Raw genomic sequence first — 21,735 nt, 5'->3', positions numbered from 1 at the left:
GGAACACTGAGGTCGCTAGTTCGAAACCCCAGGCTTGCCTGGGCAAGGCACATATGGGAGTTGGTGCTTCCTGTTCTTTTCCTCCTCCTCTCTTTCTCTCTCCCCTCTAAAATGAATGAATAAAATCTGTTAAAAAAATGATATGCCTAGGTATAGTTGTTTGGCACTTATCCTGATCTGCTGTTCTCTAAGCTTCCTGGATCTGTGATTTGGTATCCGACTTGATTTGGGCAATTCTACATCATTTATTATTTCAAATATTTCTTCTGTTCCTTTCTCTCTTCTTCCCTTTATAGAATTCCCATTATATGTAAATTAAACCTTTTGTAGTTGTCCCACAGATTTGTCTGGGTTTTTTCTCTGGGTTTTTTTTTTTTTTTTTTTTTTCTTTGCAAGAGAGAGAGAGACAGGAAGGGAGAAAGATTAGAAGCATGTAGTTCCAGTTCTTTAGTTGTTCACTGATTGCTTCTCATACATGCCTTACCCAGGGGACTCCAGCCAAGCTAGTGACCCCTTGCTCAAGCCAGCGACCTTTGGCTGCAAGCCAGCAACCAGGGTATCATGTCAGTGATCCCACGCTCAAGCCAGCAACCCCACACTCAAGCTGGTAAGCCTGCACTCAAGCCAAATGAGCCTGTGCTCAAGCCAGCAACCTTTGGGTTTCAAACCTGGGACCTCAGCACCCCAGGTTGACGCTCTATCCACTGCACCACCACAGTCAGGTGTGAATATTCTGTACTGTTCTTTTTTTTTCTTTTTTCAGTGTGTGATTTTTCTCTTTGCTTTTTAGTTTTGGAAGTTCCTATTGAAATACCCTCAAGATCAGAGATTTTTTCCTCTGTCCAGTCCATGTCCAGTCTACCAAAAAGCCCCAACAAAACCATTCTTCATTTCTGTTTCAATGTTTTTGATCTCTAGCATTTCTTTTTGGTTGCTTCTTAGAATTTCTATCTCTGTTAACACTGCCCATCTGTTTTTGCATTGCTGTCTACTTTATCCATGAGAGCCCTTAGCATCTTAACCATAGTTGTTTTAAATTCTTTCTTTGTCTGATAATTCCAACATCCCTATTACATCTGAGTCTGGTTCTGATACTTGCTCTATCTCTTCTGTGAAAAAAATCATCTGCAAATGGAATCAACAATGTTGGGGTCTTTAAATTGGAGTCAAAAGGCCATTAGAGAAGTCAAGCTTTAACACTTCTACACCTGGATTGCGTTTGGACTTTTGGACTTGCATGCTTGCCATAGAAGCACATCCTGAAACTTGACTCTCTGTTTCCGTGCTGACTCTTACCTCAGAGTCTCATCACCCAGACCTGACCAATCCTTTTAGATAGGAAAAGTTTCTTTTGTTATAACTTTTGGCTTTTGCCTTTATAAGCTCTAGCTTTGTCTTTCCTGGAGCACATGTCAGGTCTTCCACTAATTCTAGACCTCCCAGATTCTGATCCTCTGAGATCCTTTAAGTATTGTTTCATAGTGACCTACAATCTTATTTGACCAAGTGTATTAAGACTTTTGATGTTGGCCCTGGTCAGCTGGCTCAGTGGCAGAGTGTTAGCCTGGCAAGTGGATGTCCCAGGTTCAATTCTCAGTCAGGGCACACAGGAGAAGCACCCATCTGCTCTCCACCCTTTCCCCTCTCATTTCTCTCTTTCTCTCTCTCTCTCTTCCCCTCCTATACCCATGGTTGGGTTGGAACAAGTTGGCCTCGGTGCTGAGGATAGCTCCATGGATTCTGCCTGCGGCGAGCTCAGTTGCTGAGCAACAGAGCAATGTACCAGATGGGCAGAGCATCATCCACTAGTGGGCTTTCCATGCTTGCCATGCTTGCCGGGTGGATCTGGGTTGGTCCGGGCACATGTAGGACTCTGTCTCTGCCTCCACTTCTCTCACTAATTAAAAAAAAAAAAAAAAAAAGACTTTTGATGTTTGACACACTTCCCAAAATTCAAAAATTAATCTTTTATTTTAATCAGAAAATAACTTTGGTATTTTTAAGAAGGATCCCAAAAACATTTCAAAGGAAATCTCTTTACAAAAGGGGAGAATTAAGCTAATTAGGCCTTCTTGATATGCTAAAATTATGAGATTTGGCAAATGGATTTTACCATCTTGCCCCCTCTCAAGGATATAAACATGTACTGTATTACTGATGATTTCCGTGCATTCTCATTGAGTAGAAGCATTCCCATATCAGAGTGTATAGCCACAGCTGTCACTAAAGTACTTCTAGAAAGAATTTTTCCAACCTGGGCCATCCCCACCAAACTCCAAAGCAACCAGTAAACTTACTTTACAGGACAAATTTTACAATAGATATGTGAGATTTGGCCAATATTGCAAAATTTTCATTACATTTGTCATCTCCAGTCCTCCGACCTTGTGGAACACATGAGGTGATTAAAACTCAACTGGCAAAGTCATTTAATCTTTTAATCTGTCTTGACCTAAACTCTTTCTTAACCTAAGATCTACTCCTTTTGGCAAACATTGTCTCCTTTTGAAATCATTGCCAGCCAAACATATCTTATTAAAAAGAGACCTTCCAAAAAATTAAAGAACTTGTAACAGCCCCTGAAAATAATGCAAAGCTTGGAGAGCAATCTTTTCACAGTGTGCTCTCAGGAAATGCAGATTTGCAATATCATTATTTCCAACCTGGAGATTTTGTCCACTGGGAACATCGCTGTCACAAAGATGCCCTCCAACATTGTTGGAAAGGGCTATATCAAGTATTATTGACTCCCTTGCCACTAAACTCAAAAGTGTTGACTTGTGGATTCATGTCCTTCATTTAAAAAAAGACACCTTCACCTACACCTCATTCATCCAACTGAACATCTCAGCCTCTTGGAGATGTCAAATTAAAAATATTCAGCTCTCCTGGCCTGTGGTGGCACAGTGGGTTTTAAAGCATCAACCTGAAATGCTGAGGTCACTGGTTCAAAACCTTGGGCTTGCCCAGTCAAGGCACATAGGACAAGCAAGCAATGAACAACTAAAGTGAAGCAACTATGAGTTCATACTTCTCACTCCACCCACCCTTCTCTCTCCTCTCTCTGTAAAATCAATCAACAAAATCTTTAAAAAAAAAAAAAAAAAAAAAAGACAAAACAACAAATCAACCCCACACCAACCACAACCTGGATGAGAAGCAAACAATATCAGGAGCAGACAGCTTTCCCAAGATTCAGGACCAGGCCAATAAAGCTAATCCTTGCCACGTATAACCCTATGTTTATTTCATAATTACTTTTGTAGTTATATTCTTGGCCACAAAAATGCTTTAAATACTCCTATGACAAGCCAGTCATCTTCCCTGTGTTTTGGATTGCCTACTATAATCATTCCATATTATTAGCCTATGTTCATGACATGTTTGGACAGACATTTACTAGCTATCTTAGCTTTATTTCTGTTATTTCTGGACCTTCAAACTTTAATTACTGTGTTCAACTGATTTTAATCATATAATTTCTTCTATCTTTATTTTTAATATCTTTGGTATATGAGAACAGATAGAAAATAATCTATGTTCAATTTTCTCAGTCCTTACCCAGCTCCGGAAACCCATCTGTTAGATTTACCATCACTCACCTGCTACTACTTTTTCAACAACAATGATCCCATTGCACTCCCCCCATAACAAATTTTTCATCTGTACCTAAAATTACCATTGAAAACAAAAGACTTTCCATAAATGTGACCTACTGAATTTATTCCCTAGAACCAGTTCATTTATTCCTTACACTCTCAATCTAAAATGTTCTTAGGCTACATGAAGACACCTATTAAACCTCTAAAGCCTGTAAGAATAAAAACTTAAGCAATAGAGAAATATATACCACCTGCCTTTTTAATATAATCTACTTTTATGACTCTAAATCCTGGGTTTTCCTAAAAACCATTTGTAATAACAAGACAGAAGCTCAGTATCATTAACCTTTATGCCAGACTTACAGAAAGCATGCACTCTCTTTTTCGTATTCCTAAGGCTGCCCTATTAATAACTCTTTAATTTCTGAAATCTGTCCACATTTTATGTGCACCTTCTGCATATACTTTTGTTTGTGGCTATAACAATACCCTCTGGGCCGATAAATGTTTGTATTCTTGGAGGATGTGCGTACAATGCATTCTAGGACAAATAACCACTTTCTTTACCATTCTAAAGCTAATGCCAGCTCTGACCCTTAGACAACAGAGGTCCCTTTCTATAATAGAAGATTATCCAGATAAAGACTCCTCTGAGTATGAAGCTATGGAAAATCACAAAGATGTAACAACCTCCCAGCTGGTTATTCTGGTAATCAGTTAAATTGACTTCTAATGATTTGGAGTACTTGGTTTGGAATATTGACAGTTGACTATGAAGTTATGCTACACAAACTGACTAGAAGAGTTAACAGAATTGCCTGACCCAGTACACCAGCTATTAGAGTTCAACAAAAATCTCTGGATTCCTTAGCCCACATAGTACTTGATAAATTGCATTGTTCTTGTCTATTCACTTGCAGCACAAGGTGGCATCTGTGCTATAATCAACACCCTTCTAAACTTAGATAAACACCTCTTCCCAGATATAATTAGAAACAACCAAATATCTTAAACTCACAAAGCCCCTTAGACGTCACTCAAAAGTCACCATTGGCATCCCTAACTCATTGGAAATTAAACTTTCTAACACTTTTCAGCTCCCAGCCAGACTCAGGGCCATTTTAAGATCTGGTTTACAAATTGTTCTAATTATCATTGTTCTGATTTGTTCACTCTTCCTCACTGTCAAATTGTTGATGTGCTGTATAACCAAATATCCTAACACCATTGTCAAAACTCAGACAATGGTTGCTCAAAGATTAGAGATGATTAATCAAGCTTCCCACCTTGAAGAGTAATTCACTTTGGCTCTGGCTGGTTGGCTCAGTAGTAGAATGTCGGCCCAGCATGTGGATGTCCCAGGTTCAATTCCCAGTCAGAGCACACAGGAGAAGTCAATCTCAGTCTTTTAGTGAGCCTTATCTCTGTACTGAATATCACATTACTTCTCAGTGTTCACCCACACCTCACCTCACTCCCTTCTGTGGGCTGGGATATTTAGAGTGGGCTGGAATTGGTTATTTCCTGCCCCCAGGTCAGTCAGGCTCTGATAAAACCCCAGCAGGTGAACCTGTCAATGTTTCAATGACAAAAGAAATTTGATAGGTGTGATTTAAGTCAAGGATCTTACAATGAGGAGATTATACTGAATTATCTGGGTTGGGTCCATCTGAAGATGCTATGCAGTTGGCCTTGAAGATAGGGGGCCAAGGAATGCAATGCAAGAAATAAAAGGAATGCAACTCTTAACTGGAAAAGGCAAGGAAACAGATTCTATTCTAAGAACCAACCATGCCAATTCCTTAATATTAGCCCAGTAAAAATATCTGTTTTAAGCCATTAAGTATGTGATAATTTGTTACAGCAGCAATAGGAAACTAATACAGTATGTGTGTGTGCATATGTGTGTGTGTGTACCATACTCCATTAGCTGCATAGCATTCTATTATTTGAATGCATCATATGTTATTTAGACAATCCTTTACTGATGGATATACTTGGGTTGTTTCCAAATTTTTACTATAATATATTAGGTGCCATGAACACTTCTAAGTGTACCTTTCTACATTTATGTGTTTTTCTATAAATTATTCCATAAGTTGCAACTACTGATTCCAATAATATATTTAATTTTTTTTTTTAAATACTTTGGGCCCTGGCTCGTGGCTCAGTGGATAGAGTGTCGGCTCAGTGTATGGACATCTCAGTTCGATTCCTGGTCAGGGCACACAAGAGAAGTGACCATATGCTTTCTCGTCCCCCCCCCCCTCCCTCTCCCCCTTCTCTTTCTCTTTCCCTCCCACAGCCAGTTCAACTGGTTCCAGTATTGGCCCTGGGCACTAAGGATAGCTCAGCTGGTCCCAGTGCATCAGCCTCAGGTGCTAAAAATAGCTCAGGGGCCCTGGCCAGTTAGCTCAGTGGTAGAACGTTGGCCTGGCTTGTAGATGTCCCAGGTTCAATTCCCAGTCAGGGCACATAGGAGAAGTGCCCATCTGCTTCTCCACCTCTCCCCTCTTGCTTTGCTCTTTCTCTCTTCCTCTCTCTCTCTGTCCTTCTCCTGCAGCCATCGCTCAGCTGGAACAAGTTGTCACCGGGTGCTGAGGATGGCTCCATGGCCTCTACCTCAAGCTCTAAAAAGAGCTCAGTTGCCTGACCTGTGGTGGCGCAGTGGATAAAGCGTTGACCTGGAATGCTGAGGTTGCTGGTTCAAAACCCTGGGCTTGCCCAGTCAAGGCACATATGGGAGTTGAAGCTTCCTGCTCCTCCCCCCTTCTCTCTCTCTCTCTCTCTCTCTCTCTCCTCTAAAATGAATAAATAAAAATTTAAAAAAATAAAAAATAAAAAAATAAAAATAAAAAGAGCTCAGTTGCTGAGCAACGGAGAAACAGTCCAGATTGGCAGAGCATCACCCCCTAGTGGGATTTCCAGGTGGATTCCAGTCAGAGCACAGGCAAGAGTCTGTCTTTGCCTCCCCTCCTCTCATTGAATTAAAAAAATATATAGCTCAGTTGATTTGAGCATCAACCTAAGATGAGGGCTTGGTTGCCAGATGAATCCCAGTCAGGGTGCTTGCAGGAGTCTGTTTCACTATTTTAAAAGTATGTATTTTGATGAGAGAGAGAGAGAGAGAAACATTGATTTCTCATTCCACTTATTTATACATTCATTAGTTGATTCTTATGTGTGCCTTGACTGGGGATAGAACTCGTAACCTTGGTGTATTGAGACGCTCTAACCAGGGCTATATTTTAAATTTCAATAGATTTTTTAAATTAACCTCCAAAAAGGCTATATTTTTTAGTCACATTAGTAACATTCAAGCTCCTCCTTCCTTCAAAGCTCTATTCTTCCAGCTTCTGTTAACTCACTTTCCTGATTTTCCTTTTATAACAGCTACTACATATTCTCTTCCTTTGCAGACTACTCTCCATCAGTTCATTTCTTAAATGTCAATGGCCCCCAAAGTTCCAATTCCATCCTGGGTTCTCTCCTTACTACACACACTTCCAGAGTTATCTCATCTACTTCTTTCCACCCCTATTACTATTTACAGACAAAACAATTATTACCCCGTTTCCCTCCAAAAGCCACACCTCCGCTGTGTTCTCTCTATTAATGATTGACACACCGATGTCTAGCAGCCCATGGCAGATACATGGGTGTCAACTGACCCCTCCCTTAGCCTCACCCATATATCACAGCTCTAGAACCCATGAAATTATCTTCCTCCCTATCAATTCCTTAGAACAGGAACATATCAATTTCCAACTGTATTACTTTATTGTGGGTTTTCCCCAATTCAAGTCTTGTATCCATTATACCAAGATAATCTTTCTGAAATTCAATTCTAATTTGCCATTCAAGTAAACCTATCATAGATTGCTGGTTGACATATAAAATAGTATAACCACTTGGGAAAACTGTTTTGCAATGTCTCCTAAAGTTAAACATACATTTCAGTAATTCTGCCCCAAGTTATTTATCCAAGAGAAATAAAAATGTATGTTAATAAAAAGACTAGGCCTGACCTGTGGTGGCGCAGTGGATAAAGCATCGACCTGGAAATGCTGAGGTCACCGGTTCGAAACCCTAGGCTTGCCTGGTCAAGGCACATATGGGAGTTGATGCTTCCAGCTCCTCCCCCCTTCTCTCTCTCTGTCTCTCTCTCTCCTCTCTAAAAAAAAAAAAAAAAAAAATGAATAAATAAATAAATAAATAAATAAATAAATAAAAAGACTAGTAGCCAAGCATTCATAAAAGCTTTATTCATAATAGCCAAATGGGAGAATGGATAAACAAACTGTGTTATACTATGCATTATTACACACCAATTTAAAAGACCACACTACTGATATGAGCAACAACATGGATGAATTTCAAAATCATATGCTGAACATAAGAAGCCAGACAGAAAAGAATACACACTGTATTGTCCTATTTATGAAGTTAAAGAACAAGAAAAGCTAATCTAAAAGATAACAGGACAATAGGGATTGACTAAATCAGGGGTCAGGAACCTATGGCTCACAAGCCAGATGTGGCTCTTTTGATGGCAGCATCTGGCTCGCAGACAAATCTTTAATTAAAAAAATAATAATGTGAAAAATATAAAACATTCTTATGTATTACAATCCATTCATTTCCTACCGCTCATGTTCATGGTTGCAGATGGCTGGAGCCAATTACAGCCGCCCTCCGGACAACACCAAATTTTTATTGGATAATGCCTAACGTACAGGGGTCGTTGTATGGCTCTCACGGAATTACATTTTAAAATATGTGGCATTTATGGCTCTCTCAGCCAAAAAGGTTCCCGACCCCTGGACTAAATGAACCATGAGGGATTCACACAGGCAAATACATGTATCAAAACTCAATCAATTGTATACTTAAGTTCTGTGCATTTTTCTACATGTAAATTTTACCTAAAAAAAAGTTTAAGACTTAAAACTTTTACTTCACTCAGCATTTCTCTTTAGTAGTAAAAGAAAAGACTCAAGTTTTAAGACAATTTAATCACTAAATTATGCTTTTATAAAAAAATTTTCTTTCTCAGAAACAAGAATCTATCAACGGTGACTTCCCAATACCTATCATTGTGCATGACATATAGAAAATGCTAAATATGGCCCTGGCCTGTTGGCTCTGTGGTAGAGCGTCGGCCCGGTGTGCAGGAGTCCCGGGGTTCGATTCCCGGCCAGGGCACACAGGAGAAGCGCCCATCTGCTTCTCCACCCCTCCCCCTCTCCTTCTCTCTGTCTCTCTCTTCCCCTCCCGCAGCCAAGGCTCCATTGGAGCAAAGTTGGCCCAGGCGCTAAGGATGGCTCTATGGCCTCTGCCTGAAGCGCTAGAATGGCTCTGGTTGCAACAAAGCGATGCCCCAGATGGGCAGAGCATCGCCCCCTGGTGGGCATGCCGGGTGGATCCCGGTCGGGCGCATGTGGGAGTCTGACTGCCTCCCTGTTTCCAATTTCAGAAAAATACAAAAAAAAAGAAAAGAAAATGCTAAATATGTTCTTTGGTGGTTTTAATGATTTATGAACAATATTTATAACTTTATTAAATTTCTAGATCATTTACTGACTCATTTTCCTTGTCTTGTGTGTTAAAAGTAAATGTACTGTCATGCTTGACAATCTTTTTTATCTGGCAATACAAATGAAGTTTCTCTACATTTCCAAAAAGGCAGCCAAGTTGAAACTAAGTTTATTCTCATCTCTTATATGTAGTTCAAATAAATATTCAAAGGTATTACTTTTTTTATGGGTTTATTCCCTAAAATTTATTCTCAATTTACTTCACAGTCTATCTTCTCATTATCAAATTCTGGCTCAGTCTTCTAAACTATTTTGGTTTCCAGTATACCTGAAGATACTAAATGTTTCTTCTATCCTTTTCTCATGTATCTCATTAAGATATCATATTATCCAATTACTCATTACATATTACACAATTGTTCATTAAAGCTACACTTTCATAAAGTATTTGCTAACACTGTTTTGACAAACTTACTAACATAATTTTGAGAATGACAGATTCATTTCTGGCATAGCCAAAGAACTATGCCAGGCCAAAGAAGACAGCACCTAATCATTTGAGCACCAAGTCAAAAGTAGGACAATATCCCCATCTTCAGTTCTCTGTCAATGCTTACACTTTCCTAATAAAGACAGAGAGAGAGAGAGAGAGAGAGAGAGAGAGAGAGCAATTATCCATAATAAAGCCAGTTCAGTTCCCATTGTTCATAAGGTCCCTTCCTATAATACAGTAGTTAGCAGTTCCTTAACGAGAGAGTCCTAATAATGAACTCAAGACAATGAACAGTAAAACCAACAATGAAGAATCAAATAATAGCCAACATAAGCAGCTTCAGGAAATACTTTTCAGAGTACAACTGTGAGCGTTGGATCAGTACAAAGAACAATTAACAAGCACTAAACCCACATTGTCTTTGGCCACTTTGAGTCAGTAAATGACCTAGAAATTTAATGAAGTTTTATGTCCACTTGGTCTGGTTATAGCCAGTGTAACCAGCTTCAGGAAACACTTTTCAGAAGTGAGGGTTGGATTAGTGCAAAGAAAATTAACCAGCACTAAAACCACATTGTCTTTGGCCACTTAAAGGATAAACAGACAGCACAGGCAGGAAGAGCTCTTTTGAACTAAATAAACAGCTGGAAATGGCAACAATTAAACACACCAGGCAACTTGCAATAATGAGAAATGAGATGACTCCTTCTGAATAAACACATGGAGCCAAAGTTAACAGGTTCAACCCACTGAAGACAAATTAATTAACCCACTTGTTTCCAATGAGGAGGAACTATTATACCTATGATACAGAGTAACTGCCCATGTTATCTTTGATTGATAGCTTGAATTTTATATGCAAACATAAAGATAAAATAATTAATTTCTGGAGGAGCAAAAAGGCTAGTATACAGTGGTAAGTTTGTATTTTACAAAAACATCAAAAATTAATTTGAAGAGGAACAGAAGGCTGACAGCCTTTTATTCTACCAAATAAGGACATGCCCACCAATATCTAGCATCACAAATTTCATATAAGAAAGGACATTTTAACACAGAAAAGGATAGACATAATTTAAAGGTAAACAAATTAAATTTTATAAAGTTAGCCTAAGAGAAATTATATTGAGAATACTATTTTCATTCCATCCTGAACTTCATAGTAAAAACTCTGTCTCCAAGATCATTTGGAAACCTGCTGCCTTAGTGTTTTTAAAGAAAAGTTTGAAGAATAACAAGGCTAATAGAAGAGCTTAACATAAGAGTCTTTAATAGGTGGCTCTCATTAATTTACCAATTTATGTTAACTATAAATTAAGACCTCTATAACCTTAGCAATAGTTTTTAACTTTTGTTGGTGTAGTGAATCTTTTTTCAAAATGAAAATTTCTGAGTATTACACCTTCTCCCATGACAGTAAAGTATTATTGATCGATATGAGAAAACCACATAATTTTTTAAATAACTTTATATTCTAAGTAAACAAGATCTATTACTTATTCATTTAATATTAAATGTTTAATGCACATATGGATTTTCAGACCCGTTGCAGAGATCCATAGCTCAATCAGTTTCTCCAGGCACTCATTTCTTTACCATGCATTTCTCACTACAGAAACTATCAAATACTCAATAGGCTGGTTTATCTTTAAAAATCATTTCTAAGCCTGAGATATTAAGATTCTGAGACAATGAGTACTTCTCAAAATAATTTTGGGACTTCTAGAGAAATGACATTTTGAGTCAATATTTAGGTTCTCTCCCTCGTGACATCATTCTATTTCGATAACAGTAAATAAATTCAAAAGCTATAATCCCATAAGGAGGAGATAACAGTGGAGAGCAAATGGCAACACATTTTTTAATAATGGAAAGCAGATGATAAACTCCAGGTTAAGATAGCAGATTGACACACACATCTAATTCTGCTCCGTTCCAAAACACTACTAAATCAAGAATAAAAAATTTTTTTTCCTTGTTCTTTTGTTCTGTTTTTAGAATGCAAACTATAAGGTCAGAGAAAATGAAAAAGAGACAACAGCAACACAATTGTGGAAGCTGGGAGGAAGATGGATGAGTGGTAAGTGACTACTCAGACAGCCAAATAAGTCATCAGCGCTGACAATTAAGAAGAAACCCCGTCTCACTGCAGAATCTTGAACAGGCTCAGGGACTACCAGAACAAAGAGGGGGTTGGGAAACTAAAACAAGAGAGGACCAGGTGAAGGTTGTTTTTTTTTTTTTAATATTTTATTTATTGATTTTTAGAGAGAGGGGAGAGAGAGAGAGAGAGAGAGAGAGAAGGGGGAGGAGCAGGAAGCATCAACTCCCATATGTACCTTGACCAGGCAAGCCCAAGGTTTCGAACCGGCAACCTCAGTGTTCCAGGTCGACGCTTTATCCCACTACGCCACCACAGGTCAGGCTGAAGGCTTTTTAAATATTTTAAAACCAACATTCCTCCAAGTTGCTACCTGGCCCACCCTCAATGCATCAACTGATTAGAGATTTATCCCTTAAGGGGGTAAACCATACATGGTAGAACACATATAGGTATTTTAACAAAAAGAAGCAATTATGTGACCTTACACACTAAATGCTCTATGGCTCATTACCCATTCAGCCCTCTCTCCCTAATTTCCCAGATCACTGGCAACAAGAACTGTCCTTAAGCAGAAAACGAACATGCTCTGATAAATCTGACCAAGACGAAAGGAAAGACAGAGACACTGGAGGTAGCTTCAAACAGTCCACCCAACTAATGGTTTCAATTTTAGCCACACACTGGAATGACATTGGCAACTTTAGAAAACACAGATGCTAATCTATGGTGATAGAAATCAGAATATAGTAGCTGCCTTGGGCACGGGTAGGGAATATAGAAGAAAGGAATATGAAAGAATTTTTTTTTAATTCAATGAGAAGAGGGGAGGCAGAGTGACAGGCTCCCACATGCATCCCAACTGGAATCCACCTGGCAAGCCCACTAGGGGGCGTTGCTCTGCCCATCTGGGCATTGTTCCATTGCTCAGCAACCAAGCTCCTCTTAACGTCTGAGGTGGAGGCCATAGAGCCAACCTCAGCACCCAGGGACAACTCACTCCAATCGAGCCATGGCTGCAGGATGGGAAGAGAGAGGGAAAAAAAGAGAGGGGGAGGGGTGGAGAAGCAGATGGGCACTTCTCCTGTGTGCCCTTACCAAGAATCAAACCTGGGACATCCACATGCTGGACAGATGCTCTACCACTGAGCCAACTGGCCAGAGCCTAAAGAAATATTTTTTAATTTTATTTATTAATTTTAGAGAGAGGAGACAGAGAAGGGGAGGAGCAGGTAACATCAACTCATAGTAGTTCCTTCTCATATGTGCCTTGACTGGGCAAGGCCAGGGTTTCGAACAGACAACCTCAGCATTCCAGGTTAATGCTTTATACACTGCACTACCACAGGTCAGGCATGAATATAAAGGAATTTTCTAGGGTTTGCACAATGCTTTTTATCAAGCTATATATACTGCTCACAAAAATTAGGGGATATTTCAAAATGAATATGAAGCTATAAAATATTCCCTAATTTTTGTGAGCATTGTACTTAAAAGCTGTGTATTTTACTGTATGCAATTACACCTTTTTTTTTTTTTTTTTTTGTATTTTTCCGAAGTTGGAAACGGGGAGGCAGTCAGACAGACTCCCGCATGCGCCCGACCGGGATCCACCCAGCATGCCCACCAGGGGGCGATGCTGTGCCCATCTTGGGGCTTCACTCTGCCGCAATCAGAGCCATTCTAGCGCCTGAGGCAGAGACCACAGAGCCATCCTCAGCGTGAGGGCCAACTTTGCTCCAATGGAGGCCTGGCTGCTAGAGGGGAAGAGAGAGACAGAGAGGAAGGAGAAGGGGAGGGGTGGAGAAGCAGATGGGCGCTTCTCCTGTGTGCCCTGGCCGGAATCGAACCCGGGATTCCTGCACGCCAGGCCGACGCTCTACCACTGAGCCAACCAGCCAGGGCCCACCTTTTTTTTTTTTTAATTATTGCTATCTGGGTCTTACCCCCAGATATTCTAATGTATTTGGTCTAGCAGCAGCATGTATGCGTGTGGTGCACACGTGTGTGTTTTAAAGCTCCCCATGATTCTAATGTGCAGCCAAAATTCAGAACCACTGTTTTAGATTTTTGGATTACAGAGTAAATCTCTAAATCAGTAAGCCCCACCCATAAACTCAGGGCTTCCAATCCACTTTTAGTTACCACTCTTTTTTTTTTTTTTTTTTTTTTTTTTTTACAGAGACAGAGAGTCAGAGAGAGGGACAGACAGACAGGAACAGAGAGAGATGAGAAGCATCAATCATCAGTTTTTCATTACAACACCTTAGTTGTTCATTGATTGCTTTCTCATATGTGCCTTGACCGTGGGGCTACAGCAGACTGAGTAACCCCTTGCTCAAGCTGGTGACCTTGGGTCCAAGCTGAGCTTTGCTCAAACCAGATGAGCCCGCGCTCAAGCTGGCGACGTCGGGGTCTCGAACCTAGGTCCTCCACATCCCAGTCCGATGCTTTATCCACTGCGCCACTGCCTGGTCAGACTAGTTACCACTCTTAATCATGAAAAAACAACTTGGAGGAAGCAAACTATGCAAGGAAAAGAAAGCTTAAAGAAACTACCTTTAACATTCTCAAACAGGTAAGAAAAGATATGGCATCCATGAAACAACAAAAGAGATGGAGGAATGTGTAACTAAGTACAGGAGGAGAGACTAAACTGACAGGTCTGCACAAGGAAATATGGTCAGTAAATGATTTGCCTCACTAACAGAACTCCAGTAAAGCTCAGCACTTGGGAATCTCCAGGTATACAGTCAGTGGGGGAGAGGTACAGGGCTGAAAAGCAGGGCTTAGTGGTTTAAAGTCTGTATAAAGTATGTACACAGAACCTCCAGTTTCCCTTCCATACTAATCACATCCTCTCATAAATTTAATTTCTGGAAACACAAAGACTCCAGACCCAAGAAGAGGAAACTGAAGTGACGCTCAAGGTTGAAAGCTAAGGGATTAAGCAGAAGTACAGTTGTCCCCCCTTATTCACCTTCCAATTTCAGTTACCTGCAATCCACGAGCTGTCCGAAAATATTAGATGGAAAATTCCAAAAATAAACAATTCTTAAGTTTTAAATTGCATGCCGTTCTGAGTAGCGTGATGAAATCTTGCACCATCCCACTCTGTCCACCCCATCCCTTCCAGGACATAATCATCCCTTTGTCCAGAGTATTCACACTGTATACACGGCCCGGCCATTAGTCACTTAGTAGCCATATCAATTAGATCGACTGTGGAGTACCTCAATGCTTGTGTTCAAGTAACCCTTATTTTATTTAGTAATGACCCCAATGTGCAAAGGTAGTGATGCTGGCAATTCAGATGTAACAATGAGAAGCCATAAAGTGCTTCTTTAAAATGAAAAGGTATACATATGTTGGAAAAAACAGCATATACTGTATATAGGATTCAGTTCTATCCAGGGTTTCAGGCATCCACTGGGAAGTTTTGGAAGGTATCTCCTGCAGAAAAGGGGGGGGGGGAAGACTACTGTACATACAGTGAATAGTAGCCCCCACCCACAGGCCACTTCCTTTGCCCAAGTCCCAGAACACTGAAAGTCAGATATATTACATATTACCTCTCCCCAGTTTGATTTAAATGCCCCCTTTGCATGCAGCCAACCCAATTTTCATCACAGCATTTTTCCTAGTGGAGGACAAAGGTCTCTTCTTGAAATTCTACAACCCATCATAGACTCTAAGTTTCTTAAGGGCAGGGACAACATCTTAATCAGTATTACATCCCTAGAGCCTAATATACTAAATACTATATATATCTTTAATTGGTCCAAGACACTGAGATACCATGCAAACAAACAAACAAAAACTTGGAAAACTAGAACATAGGTATATGAAGACTAGGTCCTATATGAAGATTAAAAACTTAGAATTTGTGCTCGCTTCGACAGCTCATATACTAAAATTGGAACGATATAGAGAAGATTAGCATGGCCCCTGCGCAAGGATGACACGCAAATTCGTGAAGCGTTCCATATTTTGTGCATTTGCCCAAAGGGGAAACTGAGGCGGAACACCGTGTATTGCATTGAACTGCAAAATTGCAACTCTTTAAAAAAAAAACTTAGAATTTATTGATGAAATGATGTCTGAGAATTGTTTTTAAATAATCCCAGAGGCCTCCATCAAAAAAATTACCAGTTTTATTTTGATATAGCAGCCATAAATAGGTTTCTCTGGGGTATTTTTCCGAAGTGAGAAGGGGGCGCAGGCAGGCAGACTCCCACATGTGCCATGCCCCCAACCAGGATCCACCCAGCATGCCCACCAGGGGGCAATGCTCGGCCCCTCTGGGGCATTGCTCCACTGCAACCGGAGCCATTCTAGCGCCTGAGGCAGAGGCATGGAGTCATCCTCAGCATCCAGGCCATCTTTGCTCCCATGGAGCCTTGGCTGCTGGAGGGGAAGAGAGAGAGAGAGAGAGAGAAAGGAGAGGGGGAAGGGTGGAAAGCAGATGGGCGCTTCTCCTGTGTGTCCTGGCCAGGAATCGAACCTGGGACTTCCAAACACCGGCCAAAGCTCTACCGCTGAGCAAACCAGCCAGGGCTAGCCATAAATGTTTTAAAATATGATTTATAATAATAACAAAAAATATCAAATGCCTAAGGACAAATATCAAAAGATGCACAAGACTTGTCTGACCTGTGATGGTACAGTGGATAAAGCATCGACCTGGAACACTGAGGTCACCAATTCAAAACCCTACATTTGCCCAATCAAGGCACATATGAAAAGCAACTACTATGAGTTGATGCTTCCTGCTGTTCCCCCCTTATCTCATCACTATAAACTCAGTAAGTAAAATCTTTAAAAAAAAAGGGGGGGGGCATTAAAAAAGATGTGCAAGACTTTTACAAAGAAAACTATAAAACATTACTGAGAATATTTTTTAAAGACCTAAATTAATGGAAAGTTTTATAAACTGGAAACTCAACATAAATTGGAAAACTCAAGATTGTTAAAATATCAATTCTTTACAAATTGATATATAGATTCAATTCCAATTCCCAAAATTTGTGATGTTAACAAGAAGATAATGGCCTAGCGTGCGGAGGACCCGGGTTTGATTCCCGGCCAGGGCACACAGGAGAAGCGCCCATTTGCTTCTCCAACCCTCCGCCGCGCCTTCCTCTCTGTCTCTCTCTTCCCCTCCCGCAGCCAAGGCTCCATTGGAGCAAAGATGGCCCGGGCGCTGGGGATGGCTCTGTGGCCTCTGCCTCAGGCGCTAGAGTGGCTCTGGTCGCAACATGGCGACACCCAGGATGGGCAGAGCATCCCCCCCTGGTGGGCAGAGCGTTGCCCCTGGTGGGCGTGCCGGGTGGATCCCGGTCGGGCGCATGTGGGAGTCTGTCTGACTGTCTCTCCCTGTTTCCAGCTTCAGAAAAATGAAAAAAAAAACAAACAAAAAACAAAAACAAAAACAAAAAAACAAGAAGATAATGAAAAAGTGCCACAAATTGCAGAGATGCAAGGATAGTGTTTTCAATAAATTGTGCTGAGTCAAATAGATAGCCAAATGATAAAAAGTAAAACTTGACCCCTACTATTCATATGTAATTTACTATAAATTATATACCTTAAATGTGAAAAGTAGAACAAAATATAACTCCTATAACATAACACAGAAAATATCTTTATAGTCTTAGACCAGATATAGATTTTTTTTCCTTTTAAGTGGGAGGAGGGAAGATAGCGAGACAGACTCTCACATGCACCTCGACCAGCATCCAACCAGCAACCCCCATCTGAGGTGGATACCTGAATCAAACAAGCTATTTTTAGCACCTAAGGCTGACGCCCTGGGACCAACTCAGCTACCCTCAGCACCCGGGCCAACACTCAGACTAAATGGGGCACTGGCTGCAAGAGAGGAAGAGGGAAAGAAAGGGGAGAGGAAGGAGGGAGAGAAGCAGATAGTCACTTCTCTTATGTGCCCTGACATAGACCCGAACCTAAGATGCCCATATGCTGGTCCAATGGTCTACCCACTGAGCTAACTTGCCAGGGCATAGATTTCTTAAATAGGGTACAAAAAGTAGTAATCATAAAGGAAAAGATTAAGTATATTTCATTAAATTTGAGAATTTCCACTCATAAAATATAGCCAGTAAATGAGTGACAGGTCAAGAAACAGAGTGGGGCCTGACCATGCCATGGCGCAGTGGATGGAGCATCGGACTGGGATGCGGAGAACCCAGGTTCGAGACCCCAAGGTTGCCAGCTTGAGCACGGGCTCATCTGGTTTGAGCAAAGCTCACCGGCTTGGACCCAGGGTTGCTGGCTCGAGCAAGGGGTTACTCGGTCTGCTGAAGGCCCACCGTCAAGGCACATATGAGAAAGCAATCAATGAACAACTAAGGTGTTGCAACGAAAAACTGATGATTGATGCTTCTCATCTCTCTCCGTTCCTGTCTGTCTGTCCCTATCTATCCCTCTCTCTGACTCTGTAAAAATAAAAAAAAATTAAAATTAAAAAAAAAAAAAGAAACAGAGTGGGGAAAAAAAACTAATGGAAGATACACATACACACACACACATACTCTCACACATTCAACCACAATCATCAAGAACATACAAAATAAAACCCACACTAATATATTACTGTATCTCTGCTAGAACAGCAAAAGTTTTAAAAACTGAAAAGCATCAGGAAGGATGTGGAGTAAATGAAATATCATTCCCTGCTGACTGGTACAACCACTTTGGGGAAATGTTCATCAGGGCCTAATACTAAAGTTATCATTCACATTCCTTACAAACCAACAATTCCACCCTGGGTATAAATCCCCAACCAAGTGATAAGTCCATTTCTTGATTTGTGATGGCACAGGAAGAACTTTTTGCTGGCCCACTTAAGTTATGCACTTTTTCTGTACATCATACTTCATTAAGTTTTCTAAGATTTATTTGACACACAGTTCTCAGAAACCTAAGGCTAGTATTTTAATGTAAAAGGACTTTCTTGTAAATTGATGAAAGTTTACTAATAAAATTAAAAAACAAAAATACCTACTAACATACCCCATAACAAAGGTAAAAACTACCAACAGGTAATTTTTCTTGATCTTCATGAAGCACCTGATTTCCTTACTTCGGCAAAGAAAGGAGTTTATTATTCTACACTGTAACCCAAAGAAAAGATATCTGAGCAAGAAAATGCTGCTTTTCGAAATCTTCCTCTAAAAGAAATGGATATGAACAAAGCAAAGGAACCAATCCCAAAGTTTTGATTAACTCTTCGGTGCAAAAATGTCAACTGAGTTGATCTAAGAAAACCAAAAGACAGAAAGAGACAAAAAAAATCAGAGCATCTAGAAGCGAACACCGAAACCACAATTCAACCTACCGGAAATTCTGCGGTTATTTTGAGGCTTGCCCCGCTAGTCATAAGGTGATTCAGTGACGGCTACAACCGCTCCCCAACTGCATCCTTGCTAGCACACCTGGCTTGCCCATCACCTGCCTGGAGACAGGACCTTGCACAGAACCCCGGAGGCCAAAAAAAGACGCTAACTTTGCCAGGGGCGCGCACGGTCTCGCCCTGTCAGGTCACCCAGAGGGAATGGACTTCTGGCTTCCAGCGCTGGGGTGAAGCGCACAGGATTTACGAAGAAGCGCCCCGAAGCTGCCCCATCCCTCCACCTCCCTGGGACGCCACTGGAAGACCCGCTGGAGAGTTTCTTCCCCAGTTCCCACGAGAGGAGCGTCCTGGGCCGCAGCCGACCCAGGGAACTTAGGCCCGGGTGGTGCAGGGCGCGCCGCCAGCTCGCGCTGCAAGTTTGGTGGCGGCCTCCACGCGGGCGACTCGGCCTCGCCGTGCGCCCTGCGGAACCCGGGATCGCAGCCCGCCCGGCCTGGCGGGGCGCCTCTCACCTTGGAAACGTTGGGTAGACTCCGCGGTAAACATTAACTTCCCATCCAGCCGGCAGCCGCGCCGCCGTGTCTAAGCGCCTCGGCCCGCTCCGGGCTCCGCCGGCCGTCCTCCCCGCACTCTGTCGAGCGCCGCGCTCACTCAGGGGCTCAGAGCAGCCTCCGACATGCACCGACCCTCCGCGCACCGCCGCTGTCTCCACTACTACGCGACCCTAGCCCGCCCGTCCGCGGGCTCCTCCGGGGTCCAGCCGGGCCGCGTCAGGAAAGCCCAAAGCGCAGGCGCGGCAGGGCCTTAAAGAGACCGGGCCGACTCTACTGCATAATGGTTCGAGCAGGTTAGAGGCCCGGCCGGCCGAGAAAAGGAGAAGCCGAAGCGATTGGACCATGGGCACCGGGGGCGGGGAAATCCCGCTCCCTTCTCCGCCTCTTCCAAAGCACCAGCCTTCCACCTAACAAATTGCTGACTTCCTCCGTCTCTCAGGACCGCCCCTGGCATGTGAGAGCCGTACAGGACACAGCCCTCGGGGCCCTAAGCGACCCCGCGCCTGCGGCTGCGGACCCGGTGCTGCCGCCCCGCTGCCCCGCCTACGCGCCTGTATTTCAGGCGCGGGCACGCGACGCGGACGCGGGGGCTTCCGAAGGCTGCTGAGCTCCCCAAGAGGCGACCTAAGTCTCACTCAAAAACAATTATCAATTTGTAAATGACACTTGTGATTGCAAATCACTCTAGCGTCAGTCCCTCCGACACACTGTGTTTATGCAGACTCCGGCACGGGGCAGAACCTGGACACAAATATGTGAGGTCGAGCCGGGCAGCCATCCAACATCAACGAAGAAATTCTTAGAAGGAAAGTGCTTAGTTTGGAACAGAAACGACATACTAATTCCGGTTTAATCCCAGAAAAAACAGGCAAGAAAAACAGTGAAGGCAATATAAATTACTTTCATTCTACATTTAGAAGTGACAAAATGATAGCAGTAATTATCAGCACAAAAAAGAAAATTCAAAATTATTTGCCTAGAAATTAGCCCTGGTTATTTTCTCATTTAAATTTATAATCTCTAGAAAGGCTTCCAATGTAATAAATACTATAGAAGAAGAAAAACTCAATTTTTTAACAAGATTAGAAAATACCAAAAAACAGGAAGTAGAGCCATGCCCTCCACCCAGCTAACAACTGAAATGTGGAAATTTTATGAGGCAAAATTTTACATAACTTTTAAGTTAATTTCAATGAACTTAAAACAATTGGAACAATTTCATTGCAACTGAATCCATCTTGTATAGGAAAACTGAGAGACATCTTGATATCTTTCACTTCTATGTTTCCTCTAATAGAAAATCCTGTTGATTTTACATCCCAATTGGCCTTGAATCTGCCCTGCTCTATCTTCTCCATTACCATCTTAGTCTAAACTACCTTTGGGGTGTAGGGAGGAGGAACTAACCTAGTTTAACCACATGGGCTCTAGCCCCTCTTTAATCTCTTCTTCACACAGGCTTCCTAAGGCTCTGTCACCCTGTCACTTCCCAGCATAAACCACTTCGATAGCTTCCTATTCTCTGAGACAAAACCCTTTAATTAACCTAGCCCTGCATAGTCCCTGCCTTGCCCACCTCTCCATGTCTTCTCACTGCTCAAACCACATTCCATCCTGTAGTCTGTGTTCCAGACACACAGGTCTCTCCGAATCCCTCAAAGCTACCTCCCTCTACAGCAGGGGTCCCCTAACTACAGCCCGCGGGCCACATGTGGCCTCCTGAGGCCGTTTATCCGCCCCGCCGCACTTCTGGAAGGGGGGTGGTCAGCGCGGTGTTGCTCACGTACAGTACTACTTCCGGTGATGCGGGATGCACATGTCACGGCTCCGGAAGCGCGTCATATCACTTGTTATGGCTAGCAGTGACAAATATGGAACCGAACATTGACCATCTCATTAGCCAAAAGTAGGCCCATAGTTCCCATTGAAATACTGGTCAGTTTGTTGATTTAAATTTACTTGTTCTTTATTTTAAATATTGTATTTGTTCCCGTTTTTTGGGGGGTTTTTTTGGGTTTTTTTTTTTGTATTTTTCTGAAGCTGGAAATGGGGAGAGACAGTCAGACTCCCGCATGC

At 41.9% G+C, this 21,735-nt stretch overlaps 1 protein-coding gene and 1 non-coding gene across 5 annotated transcripts in view; one reads left to right on the top strand and one right to left on the bottom strand.

Annotated features, from left to right (window-relative positions):
* EVI5 (ecotropic viral integration site 5) overlaps positions 1 to 20,042 on the bottom strand; it is a 260,068-nt gene extending 240,026 nt beyond the window's left edge. For 2 of the 4 annotated variants that reach the window (XM_066376780.1, XM_066376784.1), the window contains exon 1: positions 19,618 to 20,042. The gene's annotated coding sequence lies outside the window, so the exon portion shown is untranslated. The remainder of the gene's footprint in view (positions 1 to 19,617) is intronic. The other 2 variants (XM_066376782.1, XM_066376783.1) reach the window with 1 other exon arrangement.
* On the top strand, positions 15,620 to 15,726 carry LOC136401896 (U6 spliceosomal RNA). Its single transcript, XR_010750821.1, has one exon. It is a non-coding gene; the product is annotated as a U6 spliceosomal RNA (small nuclear RNA).
* Positions 20,043 to 21,735: the final 1,693 nt, after the last annotated feature.

This window comes from Saccopteryx leptura, chromosome 3 (assembly GCF_036850995.1).
Source record: "Saccopteryx leptura isolate mSacLep1 chromosome 3, mSacLep1_pri_phased_curated, whole genome shotgun sequence".
NCBI classification, from domain to species: domain Eukaryota; kingdom Metazoa; phylum Chordata; class Mammalia; order Chiroptera; family Emballonuridae; genus Saccopteryx; species Saccopteryx leptura.
This window is presented reverse-complemented; position numbering and strand designations above follow the sequence as displayed.